Here is a 16,629-nt window from a genome sequence, read left to right as displayed (position 1 = left end):
TAGAGCTCTGTAGAGAAGCAGTGTCTGATCCTGGAGTGGCGTTTCCTCTTCATCCTTATGGAATCTGGTATAACTTTGCTGTTGGCTACTGAATTGGATTCTAAATTGAATTAATTTACTTTTGACACTGCCAGCATGGCACAGCATGAGATCAAGCAGATGCTGAGTTAAGTGAAACATTATGAATTCCTGGGTCTAATATCTTCTTTGCAAGGGATGTTACCGTGGATATAAAGAAAATTTTATTTGCATTTGCTCAGAAATTATGCAGGCCAAAACTAGGTTCAGAATTTATTAAGTTAAATGGTGGACTGAAGATAAACCTAGTTAGGGTTATATGAATATTACCCAGAAATTTTATATCTGTAAGTTCAAAGTACTATAGATCTGAAAAGATGAAGATAAGAGGAAGAAGAGCCCAGCGATTCCATCATACTTGTAACTGGCATAAATGACCATAAACCACAAGGAATAGGGTAACAGCTGAGAGCCAATCAGCTTAGCACTGAAGACTGACAGATTGGCCAGATGGCAAATCTCATTCTAATGGGTGTCATATTTTGATTGGGATTATGTCTCAATACCTTCAATAACTCTTTAAGTTCTATAACAGAGACAAATCATTGCAGGATACCTACAGTCTTTCCCCTCCAGAAATTATATAATAAATCTCCCAGGCAGAAGCATTTTTTTATTGTCAGTAGGGGGTTTATAATCTATGGTCAAAGTAGCATAATAATAGTTAAAAACTACCTTCGAGATGAAATTCTAGCATATTCCCTTATGAAATCTTACTACTGGTTATCTACAATTGTCATTCTATAAATTTTTATCACTTTTCTCCTTAGATTGCAATTATAGGTCACGATTCTGTCTTTTTTTTTCTCATGGTCTTTTAGAAACTAAAATTTCACTACATTTTTCTGTGTCAATTCGATTCTGCCTGTAAATTCAACAAACAAGATATGAGTGAATAGCTACCACATACTAGGGGAAGGAAATGTAAGGAAAAAAATAACACATTATTGGCCATTACTCAACTTGAACTCTTAGTTTCAAATGCAAAATCAGTCTTTCTATTCTTAATTCAACTCTAACTATTAAATTTTATTTGCTGTTATTTTTGAATCAATGCTTTCTCTAAAGCTAGACTGGTCTCCTCATCCCCTCAAAGAACACTGTTAATTATTTAATTCTCATCTCCTGCTCTGCTTTGAACATCTGTTCCTACCTGTTTCAGTCACAGTAGACTAGGTTATATTATAGTAATGAATGACCCCCAAATATCAATTTCTTACCACAACAAATGTTTATTTCTACTTTTGCTACAAGCCTATTATGGGTTGGCTCTGGTTCTGTTTCACAGTGAATCATTTATCTGAATCATTGCCAGTTGTATGTAAGAAAAAAAATAACCATAACTAAGCAAACACTGATCCTCGAGTTCCCTCCTGGAAATGACAGACATTCCATTGGCCCAGAGCCAAATACATGGCCAAGTCTCGGGCTAGTGAAATATAATCTTCTCCAGGGAGGGCAGTGAACGTTTGACAGCCACAATACGGTCTACTCCTCCAAACCAATTTTGCCCACTGGCAGCTCTCAGCCCAAGGTCCACCATTACATTGTCCCATTTCAGTTCTTACTAACTTTTCTAATGTTCTTCAGCAAGGTTTAGCTATACTACACATAAAAGCATTTATATGGACTACAGTATCTCGCAATATTCTAAAATATTTCCACTTTTTTGTAGCATTTGTCTTTTCCACTCAATTGGAAGTTATCTGAAAACAGAAACCATGTTTTAATATTTTTTCTTGCAGATACACAGTTTACAGAACTCACAGACAGTTGTATATTTCATGGACTTTAGTAGCCTTAAGTATTCTCTGTGGATAGGCCCCCAAAATAAAATATCCTATGCATGTACTGGTTTTCAATCCAAGCAAGTAAAAACAAGTCCTTATCATCTGCAAGGACTTTAAAACTGGGTGCTTGTAATATAACTTACTTTTAGAACACACATGGAAACCATGTTATATATGGTATTACCACAAAAGATACAAAAATGTATTTGATATTATATAGAAAAGTAAAGGTTGTTGGCTGGGTGCAGTGGCTCATGCCTGTAATCCTGGCACTTTGGGAGGCAGAGGTGGGCAGATCAAGAGGTCAGGAGATTCCAAACCATCCTGGCCAACATGGTGAAACCCCTTCTCCACTAAAAAAATACAAAAAATAAGCCAGTTGGGGTAGAGCGTGCCAGTATTCACAGCTACTCAGGAGACTGAGGCAGGGGAATCACTTGAACCCGGGAGGCAGAGTTAGCAGTGAGCAGAGATCTACATTATAGCCTGGGCAACACAGAAGATTATGTCAAAAAAGGGAGAGAGAGAGAGAGAGAGAGAGAAGTAAAGAAGGAAGGGAGGGAGAAAGGGAGGCAGGCAGGCAGGAAGGAAGGAAGGAAGGAAGGAAGGAAGGAGAGAAAGAAAGGATGAAAAAGAAAGAGAAAAGAGAAAGAAAGAAAAGGAAGGAGGGAGGAAAGAAGGAAGGAGAAAGAAAGAAAAAGAAAGAGAAAAAGAAAAGTAAAAGTTGTCATCATTTTGAGAAACAGGATCTTTAGGTCAGTTTTCAAAACTACATTAGGATAAGCTAGGAAAAATACAACGTAATCCAAACAATGATCTATATAAAGATTAGTCTGAAGATATGTCATTAAAAAGACTAAAGAAATAGATAGATTTAGCCTACATCTAATATTAGCGAAAAATTGCCTCATGAACATGTGTCTTACATTAGATCCAATGTTGTATTTGCTAAAATACTCGGAGTATTTTCTGCAGTCTTCCTGCTTATAATTATAGAGACACCGGATACATAATTTTTGGTTACATGTACTTTATAGTAAGTGCTCAGAGAATTAATAAAATAATTTGTTTGGAAGTAGTGGTATTGAAGGAGGAATACAATGGAATCTAATATAGATGTGTTAACCATGTATAATGCAGAAAGGATGTACAATTTGGAAATGGAAACATCAGCAGGCAGATATATAACAACATCAGGATTTTAAGAAGCCACTTAATAACAACTAACCAAATACATCATATGTATTTAGCTCGTTGAAATTATTTCATTAGTCTGAAAATTAAGCATATGCTGCTTCTGAGTGGAGGAACAAGGGAGACTGGTTTGCTCAGGAGACTGGTAAATGCATGCAAAGCTATTTATCTTGAGATTATAGGTCTGGCTTCAACCAAGAAGCTAAAGACAGTTATTGCTACTTTATGGCCCATATGAAGTGAACCATCATTATCAGTTTAGATGCTCATTTCAGCAGGCTGTCACCACAATATGGGTTTGGATAACCCTAATGGACATGTGGACAAATGTCTGTTTGGAGAGATAGCGTATTGAAAAGAGCCCTTGGCTGAGAATCAGGGGGACTGGAGTCTAGTTCTAATACTGCCTCTAATAATAAGTAACATGAGAATCTCCTCTTTGGGAGGGGAGCAGAGAGATAGAGAAGGGTCAAATGACCTCCAAAATTTCATCTGGACCTAAAGCTAGATAATATCCTATTATGGAAATCGCCTTTTGGCTCTTCACAATAGAAACTTTCTCCTTATCTTCCCCCAGGTTATTACCCAAATAATTGCTAGCCTTGATTTTGAATTTTAGTCTAGATCTTTTTTCCCCTCTGTTAAAGGGATAGGATGCCATCTTCTTCTCCCTTTCTCCAAATTGCAACATCCAAAATATCCCTCAATCTAGGACAGATTCTTAGCCCTAGTTATAAGGCTTGTTTGCCTCTTTAAGCTCTTTTATCTTCATGATGTGCCACCACCTATCCCATAGTGTCAGAAAATTGCCTAAAGAAAATTAGTTTCGGGTCAGGCGAGGTGGCTCATGCCTGTAATCACAACACTTTGGGAGGCTGAGGCAGGCAGATCATGAGGTCAGGAGTTTGAGACCAGTCTAGCTAAGATGGTGAAACCCCATCTCTATCAAAAATACAAAAAAGTAGCTGGGTGTGGTGGTGTATGCCTGTAATCCTAGCTACTCGGGAGGCTGAGGCTGGAGAATTGTGTGAACCCGGGAGGCGGAGGTTGCCCTAAGCTGAGATCACACCATTGCACTCCAGCCCAAGTGACAACTGAGACTCCATCTCAAAAAAGAGAAAAAAAAAGAGAGAGAAAAGAAAATTAGCTTCAAATACATTTTTAAGCAAATACGCTATATTTTTTAATGTGACACTTCTATTTTTTTATAAAGCAAATAGGCTGAGATGAGTTCTGGGTGCCTGTAATGCTGAGATGTCCACAGTTCTTTCAGAGACTCAAAGCTATTAATAAAGAACAGTTGCCAGGCCAGAATTGCGCATCTGTAGTCTCATTAACCACAACCGACCTGTAGTGTTCCTGTTCCTTGGCAATTTCTTCCTGCTTTCAGTGAAAGCCTGAAGCTGCATGTTTCTTTGTGAGAAAGGATGACATGAATTGCAAATGATGGAAAAGAAGATGGTGTTTACATTTGCCTGGATATGTTTTTATGTTCTAACTTGAAACTTGGGTCTAGGGGCCAAAGAAAAGTGAAATTGATACAAAAGACTTAGATCAAAACTGGCATCATGCCACCTAGTTAGAAGTGTTAAGGCAACAACAATAGCACTCACAGGTGCCAAGTGGAGGGGATGGGAACTAACTCTCAGAGCCAGCCATGGGGGTGGTGCTGTGCTCTCTCTACCTACAGTAGGTCTTCTAGTCTTCATGGCTTGGCAGATGACGAAACTGAGGTCCACAAAGTTTAGGTCACTTGTTCAAGTTACACAGCAGGGATGGGGCCAGATTTGTCCTTCAGCATTCGATCTCTGGAACTCTTTCTATTCATCATTAAGCTCTACTCCTTTATAAAGCTGTGTGTAGGGGCTGGTGGGAGGATCAGCCCTCATTTCTATATCTATCTGGCCCAAAACTCACTAGTTCAAGCTTCCTTTCAATAATGAAGAAATGGCAGTGATAGGGTATGGAATAACATTAATTGCCAGCCGTGCTCCTCCTATACCCAGAACTGTTGAGCTGCCTCTCGTGTTTCTTCATATACTCTGAAGGGGAAAACAGTCCGGCTTAGGAAAACTCTCTGAACATGCAAAATTATTTTCCTAGGGAGATTTAGTGGAGGTGGATGTTTGTTTGTTTGTTTGTTTGTTTGTGAGACAGGATCTCTGTCAGGCAGGCTGGAGTGCAGTGGTACCAATTATAGCTCACTGCAGCCTTGATCTTCAGAGCTCAAGCTATCCTCCCACCTCAGCTACTGGAGTAGCTGGAGCTATAGGGGTTTGCCAACATGCTCAGGTTTCTTTTTTTCCCTCCCTCCCTCCCTCCCTCCCTCCCTTCCTTCCTTCCTTTCTCTCCATTTTGTCTCTTAGTAGAGACAAAGTCACTCTATATTGTCCAGGCTAGTCTTGAACTCCTGAGCTCAAGCAAATTTCTGCCTCAACCTCATGACGTGCTGGGATTAGAGGCAGGAGCTGCCACACCTCGCTGGTAGGTAGAAGTTTGAAAGGATGGGTCTCATTCTAGCTTTGCCAGTTACCAGGTGTTTGGCCTTGTCTATCCCACACAATGCAGATGAGTTTGATTCCACAGTTGTAATATGAAAACACCAAGAATAATTTATTGTTTTTCATATTTTTCTCCGAAGCAATAGAATCCATTGTTTCAATGATATTTTAAGCCCAAACTTAACATATGAAACAAATACAGTGGCTTTCTCTGGGTTTCACTCTAATTCCTCGTTCCACCCCAGGTCAACAAAGAAGCTGGAGACTTCTTAGTGCACAGGAACAAGCACCTAGTTTAGTTCCATTAGGGGGTCACATAGCCCCTTCACAACCTTGATAGCCAATGACAGTTTTAAATTTGCTTTGAATTATATCAGGTAATCTACTTTTCTTTCTTTTGGAGGGTCTCACTTTGTCACCCAGGCTGGAGTGCAGTGGTGGGATCTTGGCTCACTGTACCTCCACTTCCCAGGCTCAAGTGATCCTCCACCTCAGCCTCCCAAGTGGCTGGGACCGCAGGCATATGCCATCATGCACAGCTAAATTTTGCTTTTTTTGTAGAGATGGGGTCTCACTGTGTTGCCCAGGCTGGTCTCCAACTGCTGATCTCAAGTGATCTGCCTGTCTTGGCCTCCCTAAGTGCTGGGGTTACAGGCATAAGCCATCCCACCTGGCCTCATCTGTGATTTTAAACACAACATTTACTGTCTTCTTCAAGCAGATCTAGACATAAACCTTAAAATTAGTCTCCTTCAAATTACAGATGTGACTTATTTAGTTTTAAACACACCAAGACATGCAGCACTTTAGATAGATTTACTCTTCAGTTCAAAGGAAAGAAGAACTGGACTTTGATCCATTACCACTGTGCCAGGAATTGATTTTAGGGAAGGATGTGTGATTATGGGATAGAATGTGAATGGGGGCAGTTTGGGCCGACCTAGACTCTGATTCTCCATTTGTGTGTGGTGCGGCATGAGTGACGCGAGGCGTGAGGAGTGCTTCATAAGATGTAAAAAGAACTGATTGATTTATCGATCTAAGGAAGACAGTCTCCTTGACGGAGACATGCTGTCAAACAGTGGCAGGATGCGCTGCTAAAAGCCCTCCAGATTGATTACCCTACCTGGCACCTGATCCCTCGTCACTGTGGCAGGTGAAGAGTTCTGGAAATGTACTCACAGCTGCATTAATAAGATAGAAGGAGAACAAACAAGGAAACGAGGGTCAGGCAGGTTGTGACAGAGGAAAGGGTTTTCCACGACTCTGAATTCCCTCAAAATGGAAAGTCTCTCAAACCGTGTGAAACACACAGGCTGAAAATGAGACAAAATAGCTAATCGAGCTGAAAATGCGTGTGGCAGCAGTGACACCTCTGGGTTCTGCAGTTCTGTGATTTGGTTTTCCCATCTGTTGCTGCTTCTAAAATTGGACAATTCCTGTTTGAATACTTATGTAATTAGAAAATGCTTTGGAAACAGTGTACTAAGTGACACACCTGGTATAATATGCAAAACACTTCTTTTAACCGTGCTAGAGAATCTCCACACGCAAACATCGTGCATCCCACCAGGAGGATCAATAAGAAAACTTAAAAGGCACACATATATGCACCACAGAAGTGATCTTTATACACACACTCTTAGCAGGTCATTGCCAAAACTCAAACGCCAGGTGATAATTAGGGAAGGCATCTAGCTAATGCTAAGACTGGACCAAAACAGTAGCGGTAAATAAGTCAATTATAATGGTGTTGAAGGAAGATATTGATGTTATCATTTTTTCAGAAGATTGGTGTAGTCTGTGACAGGTGGAGTCACACCCTTTTAAAAGGAGACTGTTCAAAGCCTTGAAGTGTTAAACGAGAAATTAGTCTGCTCCAAATCCTGAAAGAAAATGAGTTTTGGCATAATGTTTATGTTTAAAAGGATGAAAGTTGTAGCTACAGATGTGAAGCATTAAAAATGTTATTTCAGTATTTCTAGAGCTAAAATTTAAATTGTAGAATTGTAGGAAATCAGAGCTAGAGAGACTAGAGAATTCTCTATTCCCCTTATGTTACCTCAGAAGGTTTTCTGATGGATAAGTAAGCCCCAGAGATGCTAAAGAATTTGTCCTAGTTCCACCAAGGACGTGAGATTTGAACCCAGTCTAGTGACTTCTGAGTCCGGTGACCTCTCCACTATATTATGAGTGTATATCCAACTTCATAATATATCTTTCACTTAGATATTCCTATCACTTTTTAAATATACTTGTCTTCCTCATTAATTATAACAATTATGACAGCAGCAGCAGCAACAATACCAACAGACAAAAATCCACTCCGTGGTCACCGTATCACTTTCTTCTTTTGCTTTTTAAAATCTATTTCCATAATTAACTAGCTAGTCAGAACTCAGTTGAAATAGGCCTGTGTCCTTGCCTGGGAGAGGATAACAGCATACATGAACACCCACCATCATCACAGAAAATGTACTCTAACTTTCAATGTCGTACCGCAGATTGAAGGGATGACCTTGGGAAGAGAAAGGCCATTAGAGCAAAATGAATTTCCTAGCTTCACGGAAATAAAATCTGGCAAAAAGAAGCAAACAGTTTATCAACCATAATTTTAGAGAGGGATAGGGACAGCTGAAGTAGATCTTTGAAGATAGTGCTTCATGGCTTTTCAGCCTTTTGGCTAAGATCAAGTGAAGATAACGCTTCAGATGGAGCAACTGTTCCATCAGGCAGTTATATAACCTACTGAATTTTCCTTCTGCACGTGGGGTTTTTAACATGGGATCTGTGGACTGGAAAGGAAAAAAATTACATCAGTGTTTTCAGTAAGCACTAAATAAATTTATTCTTTCCCTCAATTATGAATGTATTCAGCAAACTGTGAGAGTATTAAAATTATGCATGATCTTATCCTTAGCAGAATCACAGATATTTTTGTATTGCACTAATTTAGATGTTGCAGATTTTCAAAATGTAATTTACACTCTTCCCTATTTTGAAGTTATAGTATAATCGAACCTACTTCTAGATCTTGTTACTTGGTGTACCTTCCCTATCAATGGTGTGTGTTCCCTGGTTACAGTTAACCATGGGTAACTGCAGTCCAAAAATAGGTGAGTACAATACAATGAGATATTTGAGAGGTGGGGGGAAGGGGGGGGGAGAGAGAGAGAGAGAGAGAGAGAGACAGAGAGAGAGAGAGAGAGAGAGAGAGCGAGCAAGCGCACACAACCACATTCACACAACTTTTATTTCAGTACATCGCTGTAATTCTTCTATTTTATTATTAGTTGTTAATCTCTTACTGTGCTAAAGTTATAAATTAAACTTTATCATGGGTTTTTATGTGTAGGACAAAACAGTATACATAAGGTTCAGTACTATGCATGGTTTCAGGCATCCACTGGAGTTCTTGGAATGTATTCCCTGTGGCTAAGGGAGTTATAATATTAGTATACTTTCTTAATACTAAGTATAATTATATACTTTCTAAATATAGTATGCCCCATGGATATCTGGTTTGCTTCCAGTTTTTGACTATTATGAATAAAGCTGCTATAAGCATTTTTGTACAGGTTTTTGTGTGAACCTAAGTTTTCATTTCTTTGAGAACAAAATGTCTTAGAGTACAATCACTGGGTCATATGGTAGTTTCATGTTTTGTTTTTGTTGTAAACTAGCAAATTGTTTTCCAAACTTTAGGAAGTTTTTCACTCCCTCCATCACTGTGTGAGTAACCAGTTCCTCTGCATCCTCATTACCAAATTGGTGTTCCCATATTTTAAAAAGTAGTAGTTCTCCTGGACATAAACTAATATTTCATTGTGGTTTTAACTGCATTTCCCTAAATATATTAAACATCTTTCCATGTGATTATTTTCCATCTGTATTGTATATCTTCTTCAGTGAAATGTTTATTCCTGCCTTTTAACCATTCTTTAAAAGGATTTTTCTTTTTTTCTTTCTTTTTTTTTTTTTTTCACTTTTGAAATTTGGGAATTCTTTTTGTGTTCTAGAGGGTAGTCCTCTGTAGAATATGAGGATTACTTCTTCTTTCTCTAAGTCGCTTGTCCTTTCGTTTTCTTGCTAGGGCCATTTGCAAAGATTACAAAATTAATTTAATTGAGGCAAAATTTATCAATTTTTCCTCTCATAGATTCTGCTTTTGGTGTCAATTATAAAAATTATTTGCCCAGCCCTAGATTTCAAAGATTTTATAAGTTTTGTTTCTTAAAAGGTTTATAGCTTTATATTTTATAATTAAGTTCATGATTCATTTTGAACTATTTTGTAAATAAGGTATGAGGTTTAGTTTGAGGTTTGTTTCATTTTGTTTTAAATTTTTGTACTATGAATGTCCAATTGCTCCATGATCCATTTGCTGAAATGCTTATTTTTCCTTAATTTGTAAAATTTTGTAAAAGAGAGTTGAGCACATCTGTGTGTTTATCTCTGGGCTACTTTTTTCTGTCTGATTGACCTATGTGTCTGTCCTTCTGCCAATACCACACAGTCTTGACCGTTATAGCTATCTAATAAGCCTAAAAACATACACACTGATTCCTTCTGTTTTTATTTTTCAAAATTGTTTTAACTACTTTTTTTTTGTCTCTCTAGGCAATGTTTAGAATAATGTTGTCTATAGCTACAAAAAATATTTCTGGGATTTTGATAGGAATTGCATTAAGCATGTCTACCAATTTGGGGAAAATAGACATATTCACTATATTAAGTCTTCCAATTCATGAATACCGCCTTTTTATTCAGATATTGTTACGTTCTTTCATCAGAGATTTGTGGTTTTGAGCATACAAATTATGAACATGTTTGGGTTGATTTACAACTCTACATATTTAATTGTTTGACAATTGTAAATGGTACTTTACTTTTGGTTTTGGGGCCCAAGTACACATTACTAATACGTAAACATTTGATTTTTAAAATGCTGCATTGAAAGTATATTTTCATAGACTTGAATATATATTACATATTTTACAATTACAAGGTTGGATTTTTCTGGAGACAAAAAACTGTAATCAAGAAAAAGGAAAGTTAAGCTTTTTTGGAGACAGAGTTTCGTTCTTGTTGCCCAGACTGGAGTGCAATGGCATAATCTTGGCTCACTGCAACCTCCGCCTCCTGGGTTCAAGCTATTCTCCTGCCTCAGCCTCCCGAGTAGCTGGGATTACAGGCATGTGCCACCAGCACCTGGCTAATTTTGTATTTTTTAGTAGAGATGGGGTTTCTCCACGTTGGTCGGGCTGGTCTTGACCTCCTGACCTCAAGGATCTGTCCGCCTGGTCCTCCCAAAGTGCTGGGATTATAGGCATGAGCCACCACACCCAGATGAAAATTAAGTATTTCTTGCATAAAATTTAATAATGTACAACAGAGGTGAGCTGTGTTAAAAATTATCTCTGATGGATGCTATAATGGAATAATTTAAGGACTCAAATTTGCTTTGCTTTCAAATCTAATTACCTGTTGCAAAGTGAACATGGACTGAACGTGACCTTTAAAACAGGTATTTTCAATACTTTTTTTTTTAAAAAAAGAAATAGTTTTCTTATTTTAAAAACAATGTCAAAATCTGGGGAAGCCAAAAGCACAAAGCAGAAAATTTACATCACCCATAATCCTACCACTTAAAAGTAACTATTATTAATTAACATGTAGATATTTAACCTCCTAGTCTTTGTTCTGTATTTACATAATGTTATTATAAAAATGAGATCATTCTGTGTTTATTGTTTGGTAACAATTTATCAATAAACAATATGCAGTCGCTGGGCACGGTGGCTCAAGCCTGTAATCCCAGCACTTTGGGAGGCCGAGGCGGGTGGATCACTAGGTCAAGAGATGGAGACCATCCTGGTCAACAAGGTGAAACCCCGTCTCTACTAAAAAGACAAAAATTAGCTGGGCATGGTGGTGCACGCCTGTAGTCCCAGCTACTTGGGAGGCTGAGGCAGGAGAATTGCTTGAACCCAGAAGGCAGAGGTTGCAGTGAGCCGAGATCGTGCCATTGCACTCCAGTCTGGGTAACAACAGCGAAACTCCGTCTCAAAAAACAACAACAACAACAAAAAAAAACAATATGCAGGCAAGATTTTCACATCATTAAATATTCTTCTAAAACACAGACTATTTGTAAGCACTACAAAATATTTCATTGTTGACCTTAAGGAAAAATACGCTAAATTGAGGACAGATGAAATCAATAAATTGGTTTTATTAATGCGCCTTATTTTTCATGTAACTTGTGACTTTTTTTTTTTTTTCCACTTATTAGTTTTAGGAGTTTTCCTACAGATTCCTTGTAATTTTCTACATGATTTCTACGTGTAATCATACCATCTGCCAAACCCCATCTCTACTAAAAAATACAAAGTTTTATGTATTTTTTAAATTAATATGCCTTTTTCCTTTTTTTTTTTTTGAGATGGTGTCTTGCTCTGTCACCCAGGTTGAAGTGTAGTGGCACTATCTTGGCTCACTGCAACCTCCGCCTCCCGAGTTCAAGCGATTCTCCTGCCTCAGTCTCCCATCCCGTTTCTTGCTATTGTACTGGGTAGAATTTCTAGCAGTATATTGAGTAAGACTGGCAAGAGCAGACATCCTTGTCTTGCTCCCAACATTAGGGGAAAATCATTCAATCTTTCACCACTAAGTACAATGTTAACCGTATAGTTTTTTAGACGCTTTTTAACAAATTGAGGAAATTCACTCAATTCCTCATTATCTAAGAGTTGTCATGATGAATGAGTTTTGAATCTTGTCAAATGCTTTTTGTTACATCAATTAATATGATTATGTGATTTTTTCCCTTAGCTTGTTAATACGGCACATTACATTGATTTATTTTCAAATACAAAGCCGGTCTTGTATTCCCAAACCCCACTTGATCATGTTGTTTAAATCTTTTCATATACTGTGAAATTCTATTCCTAATATTTTTAAAGGAATTTTGCATCTATATTTATAAGAGACATTTTCCTGTAGTTTTCACTTTTACACTGCTTTTGTTTGGCTTTGGTATATGGAAAACACTAACATCATAAAATAAATCGTATAGCCTCTGTTCCCTCTGTTTTCTGGAAGAGATTTTGTAGAATTGATGTTGATTTCCTGTAAATATTTAGAAGTATTGACTCATGAAATCATCTTGTCTTCAAGATTTATTTTGGGGAGTTTGAAAATTACAAATTTAAATTTAATAATTATAGTAGTATCAAAATTTCTACTTTACATTGGGTGACTTGTGGTTTGTGCTATTTGGGGAATTGGTTCATTTTATCTAAGCTGACAAATTTGTTTGAACAAGAACTGCTCATAGTATATGCTTATCATCTTTTTGACTTCTGCAGCATCTGAAATGATATCTCTTGTTTCATTTCCAGTGTTGATAGTCAGTTCCTTCTATTTTGGGTGGGGGGGCGTGTGGTCATCAGCTTTGCTTGATGTTGGTCAAAAGACCAGTTTTTTGTTTCATGTTTCCCCTTATATTTCTTTTTCAATATCAATGATTTCTGCCCTGATTTGCATTATTCCTTCTTCCTGCTTGCCTTACTTTTATTTTGCTCATTTTTTTTCTGTGTTTGTCAGGGAGGAGCTTAGATTATTAAGATTTTCCCTCTTTTCTAATGTAACAATTTAGGGTAATACGCTTCCTTCACAGCTCTACTGTAGACATGTCCCACAAATTTTGGTATGTTGGATTTTCACTTTAGTTCAGTCCAATGCATTTTTTTTCTAATTCTTCTTGAGACTTCCTCTTTGAACCATGGATTGCTGAGAGCAGTGTTGTTTAGTTTCTAAGTGTTGGGATTTTTAAATGTTATCTTTCCGTTATTGATCTCCAGTTTGATGCCACACTAGTCAGAGAAGACACTTTGTATAAGTTTATTTTAATTTATGAGGTTTGTTTTGTGGCCTAGGATATGGTCTATCTTGGTAGGTATTTTATGGGCACTTGAATGTGTATTTTGATGTTATGAAGTGAAATGTTCTACAAATATTGTTAAGATCCTGTTGGTTGATAGTGTTTTAAGTTCTTCAATATTATTTGTGGTTTCTCACTACTTATATGGAACGTTGAAAGGGATATTTCAGCTCCAACTCTAATTGTGGGTTTGCGATTTCTCCTTTTGCATCCATCAAGTTGACTTCATCTGTTTTGCAGTTCTGTTGTTTGCTGCCTACACACACACGTAGACTTGCTATATCTTCTTGGTGAATTAACCTTTTCATCTTTATATAATATCCCTCTCTATCTCTGGTAATTTTCTTTACTCTGAAGTCTACTTTATTTAATTCTAATACAGACATTTCTGCTTTCTTTTGATTTGGGTTTTTGCTTTATACCTTTTCCATTATTTTACTTTCAATTTGCTTATACTATTAGAAGTGAAGTGTATTTCTTTTAGACAGCATACAGATAGTTCATGTTTTTTTAATACACTGCCAATTTTGCCTTTTAATTGATGTATCAAGCCATTTAATTTAATGTATTATTGAAATGTTAGGGATTAGGCATAGCATTTTATTTTTTGTTTTCTGTTTACTCTGTTTTTTATTTCTTTTTATTTCTTCTTTTTTTTATTTTTTATTTATTTTTTTTTTTTTGAGGGGGTGTCTCGCTCTGTTGCCTAGGCTTGAGAGCAGTGGTGGGATCTCAGCTCACTGCAACCTCTGCCTCATGGGTTCAGGTGATCTTCCCACCTCAGCCTCCTGAGTAGCTGGAATTACAGGCATGCATCACCACACTCAGCTAATATTTCTATTCTTAGAAGAGACTAGGTTTCAGTATGTTGGCCAGGTTGGTCTCAAACTCCTGACCTCAAGTAATCTGCCTGCTTCTGCCTCCTGAAGTGCTGGGATTACAGGAGTGAGCCACCATGCCCAAGCTGCTCTGTTTTTTATTTCTGTCTCTCCCAATCTCTTTACTTTCCTATGGGTTACATGGATATTATTGACTTGGATATCATTTTTGTCTATACTATTTTCAAATGCATCTCTTTGTATATAATTTTTATTGGTAGTTCAAGGTATTTACAATATCAACATAACTTGTCACAATCTATCATTATCAATATTTTACTGTGAGTGAAGTGTAGAAACTTTGCCTTCTTATATGCCCTTTTACCATTTATAATTCAGCTGCCTTAAATATTTCTCCTATACATATTTAGAATCACATCAGCAAGTGTCAAAATATCACATCAACCATCAAATATAATTTTAAAAACTCAAGAAGCAAAGGATGATATATCACTTTCACACATATTTTCATGCTTTATTCCCTTTTCCCTCCTAATGTTCAAAAAGTCCTTTTATAATTTCCTTTCTGTTTAGTGAGATTTCTTCAGCCATTATTTTAGGGTAGATATACAGGTCACAAATCCACTTAGCTTTCCCTCCTCTGAGAATGGCATGATTTTTCCTTCATTTCTAAAGGACAGTTTCCCTGTATATTGAATTCTGGTTTGGGAGTTCTTTTAGCATTTGAAAAATGCGTCGCTTTTTTCTGGTGAGAAATCCACTATCATTCAAATGTTTTTTTTCTTTATAGGTAAGGTGCTATTTCTCTCTCACTGCTTTCAAGATATTTTTTTCCCCTTTAGTTTTCTAAAGTTTCACTGTGATAGACCTACGTATAAATTTCTTTGGGTATATCTCTTTGGGGTTTACATTAGCTTCTTTAATTTTTAGGTTTTTTTGCCAAATTTGGAAAATTACAGTCACTATTTCTTTGAAGGCCTTCTCAGCCTTGCCCTGTTATTTTCGAACCCCAATGTCATTAGTATAAGATCTAGCCCCATAGGTTTCCCAGGCTCTGTGTTTTTTTTTTTTTTTAAGTCATTTTCTCTCTTATTCAAACTGGTTAATTTTTTATTGTTATATCATTGAGATCATTGATTACACTGTCTATTCCTTTCCATTCGGATGTTGAGTTTATTTGCTGAGTTGTGTTTATATTTGTCATTGTATCTTTCAGTTCTAAAATTTCTATTTGTGGTTTTTTTCCAAACTTTTATTTTAAGTTCAAGGGTACAAGTACAGGTTTGTTACACAGGTAAACTTATGCCATGGGGGTTTGTTGTACAAATTATTTCATCACCCAGATATTAAGTCTAGTATCTGTTATTGTTTCCTAATCCTCTCCCTCCTCCCAACCTTCATCCTGTGAAAGGTACCAGTGTGTGTTATTCCCTATTCCCTTCTCTGTCCGTGTGTTCTCATCATTTGGCTCCCACTTACAGGTAAAAACATGCAAAGATCTCATTCTCTTTTTTTTTTTTTGAGACGGAGTTTCGCTCTTGTTACATAGGCTGGAGTGCAATGGCGCGATCTCGACTCACCGCAACCTCCGCCTCCTGGGTTCAAGCAATTTTCCCGCCTCAGCCTCCTGAGTAGCTGGGATTACAGGCACGCGCCACCATGCCCAGCTAATTTTTTGTATTTTTAGTAGAGACGGTGTTTCACCATGTTGACCAGGATGGTCTCAATCTCTTGACCTCGTGATCCACCCGCCTCGGCCTCCCAAAGTGCTGGGATTACAGGCATGAGCCACCGCGCCCAGCCTCTCATTCTCTTTTACGGCTGCATAGTATTCCATGGTGTATATGTACCACATTTTCTTTATCCAGTCTATCATTGATGGGCATTTAGGTTGATTCCATGTTTTTGATATTGGGATTTGATAGCATGCTTTTTGTTTGTTTGTCTGTTTGGTTTTGTTTGTTTGTTTTTGCTAAGGGCTTGTAGGTCTTTGCTGAGAGTTTGTATTTTTTCATTTGTTTCGAGTGTGTTAGTAATTGCTTACTGAAGCAATTTTATACTGTCTGTTTAAAAATCACGTCAGCTAAGTTAACATTTTTGTCATCTCACTATTGATGTTTATTGATCTTTTAAAATTCCAGTTGAGATTTTTCTGGTTCTCTGTGTAAAAACTGACTGGAACATATACATTTTAGGGTTTATGTTTGAAGACTTGGAATCTTATTTAAACCTTCCATTTTAGTTGGCTTCTTCTGACACCGCTTCAGCATGGGAGCAAGGAA

Source organism: Callithrix jacchus, chromosome 15, assembly GCF_049354715.1.
Source record: "Callithrix jacchus isolate 240 chromosome 15, calJac240_pri, whole genome shotgun sequence".
Taxonomy (NCBI): Eukaryota; Metazoa; Chordata; class Mammalia; order Primates; family Cebidae; genus Callithrix; species Callithrix jacchus.
Note: the sequence above shows the minus strand (reverse complement) of the source record.